General features: G+C 49.6%; 1 protein-coding gene across 3 annotated transcripts in view; it reads right to left on the bottom strand.

Annotated features, from left to right (window-relative positions):
- The window catches only part of SLC39A11 (solute carrier family 39 member 11), a 342,388-nt gene that overhangs the window by 103,739 nt on the left and 225,658 nt on the right, over positions 1-12,991 (bottom strand). The gene's annotated exons all lie outside the window — the stretch shown is intronic.

Consider the following 12,991-nt stretch of genomic DNA (forward strand, 5'->3'; position numbering starts at 1 on the left):
TCTTACTGTAAATAACCCAATTTCAAAGGCAAATGCTCTATCCACCCTCCCACGTATATGCCTTATTTTAGACATCTTGCCTTTCAATCAAGATAGGAAAGGAGTCCTAGATACCGAAATAAGCTGCCCTCCCCATGCCTAAAAATGCTTGGTGAGTGAGAACAGAAGATGTCACGGTGAATTCTGGGGTGTTTTTTTGAGATTAGAGCACCCCGGGACATTCCTTGATGACCAGGGGGTATGCACAGCGACTTCCTGATCTGTCTTAGACTCGCCCCCCGTTCTGTTCAGGTAGGAAGTGGGATCTACATCTGGATGGGCGATGAGATTAAGGGATAGTGGAGGTAGTGCTACGAGGGATGCTACGGACCAGGGTCCTCAAGGCAGCCTCTAAGCACAGAAGCAATCCCACGTCTTTAAGACACAGTGCAGGGGACCTGGTATCAGCTCACTGGGACAAACACGCCTCAAGAGGCTCTGAAACAGTACGCCTCCAGCAACTACCACTTGTCACTTTTGAAACCCCAGGAGTTCAAGGCAATTCCCCTTTTAAAAGTTGAAATGTTGGGGTTCCGTACTTGCTTCCCCTTTTCTTGGAGTCCTTCCTGCTAACTATTCAGACTGTCACAACTCAGCCAATGTCTACTGACCCTTGGGGGTAAAGATAATTTTTAAGGTAGCGAAAGTCAAGTAGGACACAGAATCCATCGCTGGTCAGCTAAACTCAACTTCACAGCCACGTTTCCGCCACATCCAAAGTCACCGTGCCCCTCATCCCCTGCCCGTTCTGTCCCCCTCCTGGGATGCACTGTCCACCCGGCTGATTCTTCTCCCTCCCTGGACCCACTCCCTGGACCAGTCCGGTTATCATGTGCCCTTGTGGCACCATGTCCCTCTCTGCTGTAGGCAGACCTATCAGGGTTGAAGATACACATTTATCTGTATAATTCCTTAATTAATGTCCTTCTCCCCACTGGGCTGCAGCAGGGCGGGAACAGCATGTTTTCTTAACCACTGTATCCCCAACACTTGGCACAGTTCAAGTAGCCTTTGATTTATTCGTTATTGTTTCCCCAGCATTTAGGGAGTCAAAGAGCCTCCAACTGCATCCTCTGGGCTTGGGAAAGCGAGGTCATTTCCCCACTGATTGGACCCAAATTAGCACCTGAGACTACTTCCTCCTCACCTCCTGGGTCCCTTAATTAGGGACCTTAATTCATCTGGTTCCTTTGCTAGCACCCACCTGCATCAAGCTCTCTCAGTGGCTCTCTTGCCGTTACTTCTTCTGGCTGAATTCATTTCCCCCTGTTCCTGTGCATGAATAGTTTTCCCTAATGACCTCTCTCACCTGAGAATGATACCGCATTCGCATCTGGAGAATTTCTGAAGATTAGTTTGTGCTTATCCACTTTCTTTCACACAGAAGAGAAAAAAAAGTTAAGGAAGTTGACCGACTTCACACGACCAGTTAGCAGTCCCAGTTTGTATTTTCCCTTCCTTAAGTTTTCAGCAATTTTTGCTTCACGGCTTTCTCAAAACCAAATTTTCATTAGGCATGCTTAGTAACCCGCCCCCGGAAAAGGAAATATAAGACTAATACACACAATCTGGGGGGGGGGGGGCGAGGGATAAATTAGGAATTTGGGATTAAAATATACACACTACTATATATAACACAGATAACCAACAAGGACCTACTGTATACACAACATCTTGTAATAACCTGTAATGGAAGAGAATATAAAAAAAGGATATATATTTATATGTATAACGGAATCGCTTTGCTATACACCTGAAACTAACCCAAGAGTGTAAATCAACTATATTTCAATAAAAATTATTTTAAAATAATAAAATAAGCTTGACCTCCCAGCCTGGACTTTTGGATAATTTATGAACAAGATCAAGCTTCATCTTCTGTATATGGTCTGGCAAACCTGGAGATGTTTGTGCAGGGAATTTAACATAAATTTGGGTTTCTGGCTTCTCCCAGAGGAAAGAAAAGTGAGCTGGGGGAAATCAGGGCTGCCAGGATGCTATGAAAATCAAATCCACTCACCGCCTAGGATTCAAAGATGTATAGTAGCTTCTAAAGTAGCAAGGGAGGCTACTTATCTATGGCTACACGATGGGGACCTGGGAATAACAAACCGGGCATATCCATTCATTTTTCTTTTCCTGTAGATAAGGCATCATTTAGCATCGAAGTTTCCTGTGCCTCTAGGAGAGCAGACCGGCACATCCAGGACCGCAGGATGGGCTAATCCCAGAGGTTTTCTGACTGCGAGAAAAGATTCCATCCTGGTTGCCCACGGTCAAGTTCTCACAAACGAACACCCGAAGTATACACCAAGCGACCTGGACAAACAGAACCCGGCAAGGAAGCGGGCAGCCCTGCACTACAACAGAACTGCGCTCGCGTATTTCCCTTGGCTGGATGTTCTTTACACCATGGAGAGACCGGAAATCGCATCTCCAAGGAGCGAGACTGTAAGGAGAAAATGCTTCTTTCAACGGAAGCAATGAATTTCTGAAATTCATAGCACGTTTGCATGCGAAGTTCATGGGACGCTGAACAAAGGGAGAAGGGAAGCTAAGAGAAAACAGCTGGACCGAGTCCATAGGGTCACTTAGCCAAGTCAAGGTCAAAACCCCTGACTCGCTCCCTGGTAGATCGTCTTTCCACGAAGCTAGTGGTTCTCCAAGTGGGGCCCCCAGATCAGCAGCAGCAGCATCACACAGGAACTTGTTAGAAATGCACATTCTTGGGCCCCGTCCCAGACCTACCGAATAAGACACTCTGTAGGTGGGATGCAGCAGAGCCCTCTAGGTGACCTCGATGTCTGCTCAAGTTTGAGAACCACTGCACTGGGTCAGCAATAACAAATTATAACAGCAAGAAACACGCTGCGTTTCCTGGGCGTCAGACACTGCTTTAAGTGCTTTACAGATACTCTTTCATCCAATGCTCGTCGCAACCGGATGAGGTAGGTACTACGGTAACCTCTCATTTTACAGAGAAGGAAACCTAGGCACAGAGAGATCAGGACCCTTTTTTTTTTTTTTTTTTTTACAATGTGTTCTGACCACCTCTTACCCCGGGAGTGAGGGAGGGGCTCCCCACCCTAAATAGTGTGAGATGGCCAAACACAGGACACCTGACACTGGGCAGACGAGACCGTCAGCAGTTTACTGGCCACAGACATTCACAGCCAGGGGAGGAGGGACCCCACATGCCTCGCAGGGCCACGTGGGGCCTGGATTTAGGAACAGAGTGAGCCGGAGGGGCCCTGGGAGGCAGGCTTTGTGGTAACGAGAGCATGAGATGACTCTTGATTCCTGAGAGAGGAGGTGAGGGGCTCGTTTGAATAGCCCTGCTGGCTGGGAGGTCTGACAACTAGGTTGAGGACCAGGTGGGGTGCAGCTGGAGGGGTTGATAGGGAACCCCATCCCACTGCGGGGGGAGCATATCTGATGAGAGCAGGGAACTCACGGCTAGAACTCTGGGGCCCTCTGAGGCTCAACGATGTCAGCGCAGCACAGAGAATTTCAGGCCTTAAAACACACAAGGTCACATGGTAGGAGGTGACAGAGTCAGGATTTGAACCCAAGCCCATGTGGTCCAGAGTCCTGCTCTAGTCTTGATCACCATTCTACCTTGTCTCCCCACTGCCTTACATCAAACTGCATCGTACACCACTGCTAGAACTGCCATATCCCCCTTGGGCCAACACACCCCTGGAAGAGCGGCAGGCTGACTCAGGGAGGCTGTGGATAGCAAGGGCAAAGGTCTTCCTCCACTGAATTAAACGCTCCATCACGCAGTGGCCGCGCTCCCTTCCCAACCCCTCCACACAGCCGTCTGGTAAATCAGTAAGGGCATACCCACGGTCCAGTGTGCAGGGTATATTCATTCACTCAGCAAACAGCACTGATTCTTTTTGCCAGAACTGTGCTAGGAGCCAGGCGTGCAAAGGCAACACATCACAGACTCAAGAAGCTCCCAGCTGGGTAGGGGAAATCAAAACAGGAATGTCGCATCTGGGGAACGTGACAAGGAGCCTTCTGTTCATCTCTGAGAGGTTTCGACCGCCTCCTTGCAGGCTCTGGGGAGTTGGCAGAGGCCCTTAGTGGGGGATTAGTGAGCAGTTTGCCAGTTTAGGAAGATAATTCTGGGGACAGACGGATGGACTTATGGCAAGCCTTCTAGACACAAGTCCTTGTACAGTTTGTAGGACGGTCAACGATCAGATCAGGCTCACAGATTTCCTGGTCGCCGCCAAGGAGGAGCACATTTTACGAAGTTCTGAGGCTGGGCCAGCGCTCTTCAGTTAGTCACAGGCCCCACCCCGCCCTATTGCCTTGTTTGAAGAAATATACATTTATTTATTTATTTTCGGCTGCGTTGGGTCTTCGTTGCTGCGCGCGGGCTTTCTCTAGTTGCGGAGAGCGGGGGCTACTCTTCGTCACGGTGCGCGGGCTTCTCATTGCGGTGGCTTCTCTTGTTGCGGAGCAAGGGCTCTAGGCACGCGGGCTTCAGTAGTTGTGGCTCGCGGGCTCAGTAGTTGTGGCGCACGGACTCTAGAGCACAGGCTCAGTAGTTGCGGTGCACGGGCTTAGTTGCTCCGTGGCATGTGGGATCTTCCCAGACGAAGGATCAAACCCGTGTCTGCTGCACTGGCAGGTGGATTCTTAACCACTGTGCCACCCAGGGAAGCTGGTCTGCCTTCTTTACACGAACTGCTGGGTCCACTGAAGCATTTATAGCTGTAACCCCTGGACTGGACAGATTTTTTTCTTGAATATAATACACAGGATTTCATGACAGACTGCATTGCATGGAACAGAGAGATGGATAAGGGAGGAAAAGGCTTAAGGATAATAGATTTGGGACTTCCCTGGTGGCCCAGTGGTTAAGAATGGTTAAGAATCCGCCTGCCAATGCAGGAGAGACAGGTTCGATCGCCTGCCAATGCAGGAGAGACAGGAAGATCCCACATGCCATGGAACAACTAAGCCCATGGGCCACAACTACTGAGCCTCTGCTCTACAGCCTGCGAGCCACAACTACTGAGCCCAGGCGCCTAGAGCCCGTGCTCCACAACAGGAGAAGCCAGCGCAATGAGAAGCCCGCGCACTGCAACGAAGAGTAGCCCCCACTCGCTGCAACTAGAGAAAGTCTGCGCACAGCAACGAAGACCCAACGCGGCCAGAAATTAATTAATTAATTAATTAAATTTTTAAAAAAAGGATAATAGATTTCAAGCTTCAAAGGGGGAAAATGCCTCTTGATATGCACATTGTTCTGTCTGAATTAATGGCATGAGGGGCACAGAAAGGGATAAGTGATGACGGTAAACAAGCCCTGCTTCTCAGAGGTTAGGGTTTAGGGTAGACCTGAGCTGTTTCCAAACCTGCATCCTGAGTCCCTTCTCCTTTCATGGCATGGCCAGTGGAAGCAACACAGTCCTGCTTGGCAAACGTGAACCAGAGCTCTGGGCTTCCCGAGCCACGTCCCCAACCCCACGTGAGCACACAGGGAAAAGACAGAGTCTTCAGGCTGGGAGCTTGAGAGACCCGCGTCCCACCTCCAGCTGATTATGGCAGCCTTCAAATCTAGGTCACGGTTAGCACCCAGCTGTGCCTGAGATCTGTGGCGTCCTCCCCAGAGCCACCCAGGGAAAGGAGCTGATGGTAACACCTGGGAAGAGTCACCATAAACTGCTCAGGGTGGGTCGCGGCGCCTCCTTTCACCCAGAACAAGGGAATTCAGAAGCTCACGCGTATTGCAGCCGTGCGGTCCAGGAGTACAAATCGCCCAGGGTTAGGAAAGAGGCTTGCCCAAGAGAAGGCAGCAAAGCCTTGGAGAACAGAGCAGAGCAGACCAGCCCCCACAAAAGCCAGCCTGGGCAGTGAGGACCAGCACAGTGTGGGTCCTTCTTTCCTCGGGTCTCAGGCAATCATTTTGCTAGTTGAGAGAGAACGTCTGGCAAACTGCTCCCCTGACTAAAATCTCCTTTGCTTCCCATTGCTCTCGGGCAGCAGAACACTCAACACGCTCCCTGAGGCCCTGGTACCCTGTCCGCCGCCTCCATCCCAGCTTCATCTCGGCCACTCCCGGCTCCCCCCGCCTACGCTCCAGCTGCAAGGGCCTCCTTTCTCTCCCTGCATCTCGTCACACTCCTTCTGGGTGCGGGGCTCCTGTGCACATCTGTCCCGACAACCCCCTCTTCACCTGGCCGGCCCTTCTCTTCCTTCAGGTCTCGGGGTATCTCTCGCTTCCTGGAGCAAGTCCGCCACGCTGCTCCTATTCTTCTCCCTGTCTATCTGTATTAGCCACCCACTGCTGCGTGACAAGTCGCCCCCAAACCCAGCAGCTTAAAACAACAAACATTTACTATCTCACACAGTTCCTGTGAGTTGGGGGCCGTGAGAATGGAAAGAAAGGCACTGGACACGTCGATATCCACGCTGCACCAAGTGGATGGATGCCTTCAAAATTCCGAGGGAAGAGGATTCTGTACCGTAGAATAGAATTCTGTACTACCCTACAGTCAGGTCATCAACCCCGAGTGAGGGCATACAGTCAGAACGGTCAGCATTAAAAACTCTACAAACAACAAATGCTGGAGAGAGTGTGGAGAAAAGGGAACCCTCCTGCACTGTTGGTGGGAAGGTAAATTGATACAGCCACTATGGAGAACAGTATGGAGGTTCCTTAAAAAAACTAAAAATACAATCACCATATGGCCCAGCAATCCCACTCCTGGGCATATACCCAGAGAAAAACCATAATTCAAAATGACACATGCACCCCAATGTTCATTGCAGCACTATTTACAATAGCCAGGTCATGGAAACAACCTAAGTGCCCATCGACAGACGAATGGATAAAGAAGATGTGGTGCATATATACAATGGAATATTACTCAGCCATAAAAAGGAACAAAATTGGGTCATTCTTAGAGACGTGGATGGACCTAAAGACTGTCCTACAGGGTGAAGTAAGTCAGAAAGAGAAAAACAAATATCGTATGTTAACGCATATATGCAGAATCTAGAAAAATGGTACAGATGATCTTACTTGCAAAGCAGAAATAGAGACACACATATAGAGAACAAACATATGGACACCAAGGGGGGAAAGGGGGTGGGGCGGGATGAATTGGGAGATTGGGATTGATATATATACACTATTGATACTATGTATAAAACAGATAACTAATGAGAACTTACTGTATAGCTCAGGGAATGCTACTCAATGCTCTGTGGTGACCTAAATAGGAAGGAAATCCAAAAAAGAGGGGATATATGTATACGTATAGCTGATTCACTTTGCTGTACAGCAGGAACTAACACAACATTGTAAAGCTGCTATATACTCCAACAAAAATTAATTTACAAAAACAAAGTAAGGGAATAATAAAAACTTCAGCTAAGCAGGGCATCAAAGAATTAATCTCCACCATACTCCAGATTATTCATCTATTTGTCTATTTAATTTGTGTGTAACAAATTACTCTAAAACTTAGCCCTTTTAAACAATAAACAAGCATGATCTCTCCGTCTCTGTGAGTCGAGAATCCAGGAACGGCTTAGCTGGGTGGTTCCAGCTCAAGGCCTCTCGAGAGGCTGCTGTCAGCACGCTGGCTAGGGCTGTGGTCATCTAAAGGCTGGACTGGGGCTGGGGATGCGCTTCCAAGCTCGTCCGTGTGGCTGCCAGCTGGAGGCTTCAGTTTCTTACCACCTGGGCCTCTGCAAAGGGCTGCTCACGATATGGCAGCTGGCTTTCCCCAGAGCAAGGGATCCAAGAGAGAAAGAGCAACAGAGCAACCCAGACGGAAGCAGAGACTCTTGACAACCTAGTCTGTGGAGTTACCCACCGTTGCTTCTGCTTTTCCCCGATCATGAAATCAGCACACGCAAGGGAACGGAGATTGGGCTCCACCACTTGGAGGGAGGAATATCAAAGAACTTATGGACATATTTTTAAAACCACAACCTCCCAATACGTGAGGTCAGGACCACCTGCTCGATGGCTCAGCGGTCACAGCGCGCCACACTTCTGCTTCTTATGACTTGTCACAAGGGCGGGCATGTGTAATGTGTAGGATGCTGCCTGTCTCTCTAAATTCAAGACTCCATGAAGGCAAGGACCGTTGCACAACTGCTGAATAATACAGTATTTGGTACATAATGGGGGCTCAATAAATATTTGTTGGATGAATGAACAAATAAATGAGAGAATGAACAAGGAACAAACAGAAGGGGAAAAAAGGGTGGGGAAAAACCAGGATATAGAAACGACTACAAGAAAGAAGTCAAGGCTTTTTTTTTTAAATATACAGGGCAAGGTTAACACAATGAAATGCCAATTCCATTCAGAGCAGCGTGTCAGTCAGCCGCCCTATCTTTTGACTGCAGCTCAGACACTCTAAATGATGAGGAGGGAGCCCTGGGCTCAGCCTCGAGTGGCAGCAAACTCCTTAGATCAGCTCAGCAGGCCTCTGGTCACAACAGAAAACCTGTTTTCTGATATATGAGCATGCAGAGGAGCCTGGAAGTCACATCTCATTTGTTAAATGAGGCTTCCTTCCTCGTCCTCCTGGCAGTAACGGGCTTCAAATCACCAGCTCCCATCAACAGCACGCAGGGAAGCCAGCCGGCCGGTCTGCCCTGTCTCCTTCACTTGGCGTCATCCCACATGTATGGCGGCTCCTTGCTCTGCTGTTCCCAGCACCGCTGCTCCAGAGTCCTGGAAGCACACCCTCCCCGTGGTATCGGGCTGTCATGACCAATTAGACGGCAGCCTGAGAAGTGGCCTCTGGAGGCGGGACCTTGCAGCTTCCCCCGGGGAAATGTCAGATGTGGGGGGTGGGGGGCAGGAGGCAGAGGAGGGCGGCTAGGGAAAGGTAGGGAGAGGGAAGGATGGAGACAATGTTTCACCAATGAGAGGCCCTGGAGAGGACACACAGTGTCCTGAGCAGACCGCACACACCGAGATCCAAGAGCGTTGCAGCATCATACCCGATACAGACGTAGCACTGACTGCGTGCAAGATACGGGAAGTGCTCGGTATACAGAAAGACACCACCCCCGTCCTGATGTTCAAAGCGCGTGCGCGCGTGCACACACACACACACACACAGGGACAGAGAAAGGGTAAATGACAATATAATGCAAGGTGGCAGATGCCACAGGCTAAATAAGTGATTCACACAAGAGTTGTCAGAACGGAGCTGCCCACTGGGATGTGGCAGCCCCTGAAAGTTGGGGCAGTAACTTCCCAAATTCCTGCAGCACTTCGGGGAAGATTACTCCCACACGGAGAACAGTGCCTCAGCTTGTGAGTCCCTGCCCGTGCATGAGGCGTGTGCTCTGCTTTCCACGCGCAGGGCACTGCAACAGCCTGAGACGAAGCCAGGACCTGCCCACCGGGAGTTTACGACCTAATTGAAGACGCGAGGTTCCCATGTGCACCAATACTTGTGATCCAAGCAGCACGTGGATCACTGATATTACTGGGAATGATAATAAATAATAACAACGATGTGCCTGAGGAATGCCCAGCAGTCTACTCTACTGGGAGGCGATGTGGAACCTCTGCAGGGCTCAGTTTCCACAGCCGCAGAATGGGTTTGTGAGCACTGACTGCGATAAGGAATAAGGCGGCCACCGGCAGTAGAGAGGTCTTGAATGTCTTTCCTTCTTTCTCCTTCCCTTCCAGCAAAGGGATCAGGCAAGAAGAAGAGCGCATTAGACAAGGGCTTTAAAGGATGGGGTGCTGGGAATGGGCGGTGCTGTTTATTCCAGGAAAGGCTGGAAAAAAAGGGCCAAAGGCTTGGGGAAGGCCGATCGATTACAGTACACGTAATCAGACCAGTGGGTCCACTTCCTGGCTCTTCGTAAGTGCCAAGTTGGCAGACACGGTCTCATCTAATCCTCGCCACTAACACACGAGATGCAACCATCGCTGTCCAGATGAGGGGACTGATGCTTAGAGATATCAAGCACCCAACCCAAGCTAGTGGCAGAGTCAGAACCCAAACCCAGGTCCTTTGCTTCAAGGTACACGCTCATAACCACTTCCTCAGGCTGCCTCGGGGGGCGCTTCATGCCAAGGAGTGGAAGGCTTAGGACAGCATTTGCACCCAGGACCTGGCAGCCTAGGAGTGAGTGCCCTGTGGCATGAAGGGGGTAATGTCACCCCACCTCCTTCTCTCTCTCTCTCACAGGAGTGAACGGGAGGGAGCAGCGGACTTGACTTGGGACTTTGGGAGTGCAGATCTAGAAAGCAGGGGGCTGGACGTAAGACTGAGGGGGTCTACTGGGAGTGCAGATCTAGGAAGCAGGGGGCTGGACGTAAGACTGAGGCATCTACTGGAGTGCAGATCTAGAAAGCAGGGGGCTGGACGTAAGACTGAGGCGTCTACTGGGAGTGCAGATCTAGAAAGCAGGGGGCTGGACGTAAGACTGAGGCGTCTACTTTGGGTTCCAGGGAGGCTGGTGTTACCACTGACAGAAGGAAGGATTCCTGGTGGAGAGAGGATGCGATGGGCTTGGGTTACATACGTGAAGTGTGAAACACCCCAACCTATCCAAATGGGTCTTAACCTGCTCGGGCTGCTATAACACAACACCATAGACTGAGTGGCTTAAAATACAGAAATGTGTTTGTTCACGGTTCTGGGGCATCTGCATGGCTGGGTTCTGGTGAAGCCTCTCTTACTGGCTGTAGACAGCTGCCTTCTTGAGGGGTGTGTCCTCACAGGTGGAGAGAGACAGAGCTCTGGTCTCTTCCTCTTCTTATAAGGGCACTAATCTCATTGTGAGGACCCCACCCTCATGACCTCATCTCAACCTAATTACCTTCCAAAGGCCCCTCCTCCAGATACCATCATGCTGGCGGTTAGGGCTTCAAAATTCATATGCATTTGGGGATGACACCAGCATTCAGTCCATGACAAAATGTCAGCATCTAGCTAGCGGACTGAAGTGATAAGGGGGAGCTTGAGAAAGAAGAGAGGTCCAAATGTAGAGCACGAGAAGCATTTGGACCACAAGAGTTGAAAACCCGGCGGGCTGTGAGAAGGCCAAAGCAAGAGAGAGAAAGGGGCCAAGGGTGGGGGACCCGCCTTGGCTGGTGGTTGAGGGAAGAGGAATTGGTGAGGGTTTGGCTTGTGTACTCGGACATGGATGAGTGTGTGCGAGTGTGCAAGGGTGTGTGTGCACACGCATTGTTCATGCATGTATACATGAGAGAGACAGAGACAGAGAGACAGAGAGATCACGTGAATGCAAGCAAGCAGGAGGGAAACCAGGAAAGGGCAGAGTGGAAGCCAAATATGCAAAGTACTCCAGGAACGAGAAAGGGGGAGAAAGTCAAAACTGGATGTGCTCCACTAGGACCAGGAGATGCAGAAGAATTTAAAAGCAGCTAAGAGACTTAGCAACCGGGGGGCAACAGATTAATATATAACCGTTTTCATGAAGTGACAGGGGACTAGACACTGCAAGTAAACGGAGGAAGGGGCGAGGCAGAAGACAAAAGGACAGCAGGGCCAAAAGAAGGACTTGCAGGATGTTAGAGAGATTTGCTTGTTTGCAGATAGAGAACTGAGAAGGAGAAAACAGAGAGTCCAGAGCGGGGAGGGTACTCCGAACCAGCTCCGGAAATGGGATGGGCTGTTTAGAATTTAGAAAGCAGGGAATGAAAGGGGCAGAAAAGTGAAGTGCCAGAATTAGTAGTATATTTATATCACGTGACTCAAAGATGACACTTAAAACTACTGTGCCACGCAATGGGATATTATTCCGCAGTAAAAAGGAATACAGTACTGACACGGACTGCAACATGCGTGAACCTTGAAAATGTTATGCTCGGTGACAGAAGGCAGACACAAAGGATCATATATTATACGATTCCATTAGCATGAAACGTCCAGAACAGGCAAATCTGTAGAGACAGACAGCAGGTTATCACTTGCCTAGGTCTGGGGAGGAACACGGCTAAGGGGTGCAGGGTTTGGGAGGCAGCGAAAAGTTCTTAAGTTGATTGGGGTGATGGTTGCACAACTGAATATACTAAAAGCCATTGAACTGTACACTTTAAATGGCTGAGTTGTATGGTATGTGAATTACATCTCAACAGAGCTCTTAGAAAATTTACTACATACGCGTATGGATGTGAGGGGTCTCTGGGGGAGATAAAAGTTCTACATTTGGACTATAGGGATGTTTGCACAATTATAAACTTACAAAAACACTGAATTGTACCTTTAAAACTGGCAGATTTTATGGTACGTCAATTATATCTCAATAAAGCTGTTTAAAACAATAAATTTTTTTTAAAACTTCACAATGTAGATAAAACACTCTACAAGAGTTTCCGTACATTCGGATGAAAATGCTTCCAAAACATACCAAGCCATCTATCAAATGAGAATTACACTTCTGCAGGATCACTGTGAGGATAAGAGAAAAATCTTTTTTGTGACCCACAGAAGACTCTCAACAGAGTACAGCTCTGATTAAGGGGAAGAATCTCAACTCTGAAGCTGCAGCCTCTGAGACACAACCCAGGGAGGGAGATAAGAGGATTTCGCCTCCTGGGTGGAGACTAGGCTTGTGGCTCCAGCGATAAACTCGGCCCTGAAATCACACCGGCCAGTGTGAGTGGGGAGTGGGGAGGGGAGGGAGCGAAGAGATGCAACATCAAGGAATGGGGAAGGGCTAGAAAAGTCATTTCTAGCTGTTGGACAAGAGAGAACTGTGCACTGTAACCGGCAAGGCTTTGTAGATGCCCTGGGGGAAGCAAGAAAGAGGCGGCTAGCATGTGTCAGCTGGCTGTGTTCCCAAAGCCCAAAGGATGTGTCAAAGTCCCCATCGCAGATGAGCCAGCCCCAGACTGGAAGTGGCCACAGAATCCCTCTGCCTGTTGGGACAAGCCACTGGGCAGTCCCGAGGGACCCGCAAAAGCAAGCACCCAGCC

Source organism: Leucopleurus acutus (genome assembly GCF_964270905.1).
Source record: "Leucopleurus acutus genome assembly, chromosome: 19".
Lineage (NCBI taxonomy): Eukaryota > Metazoa > Chordata > Mammalia > Artiodactyla > Delphinidae > Leucopleurus > Leucopleurus acutus.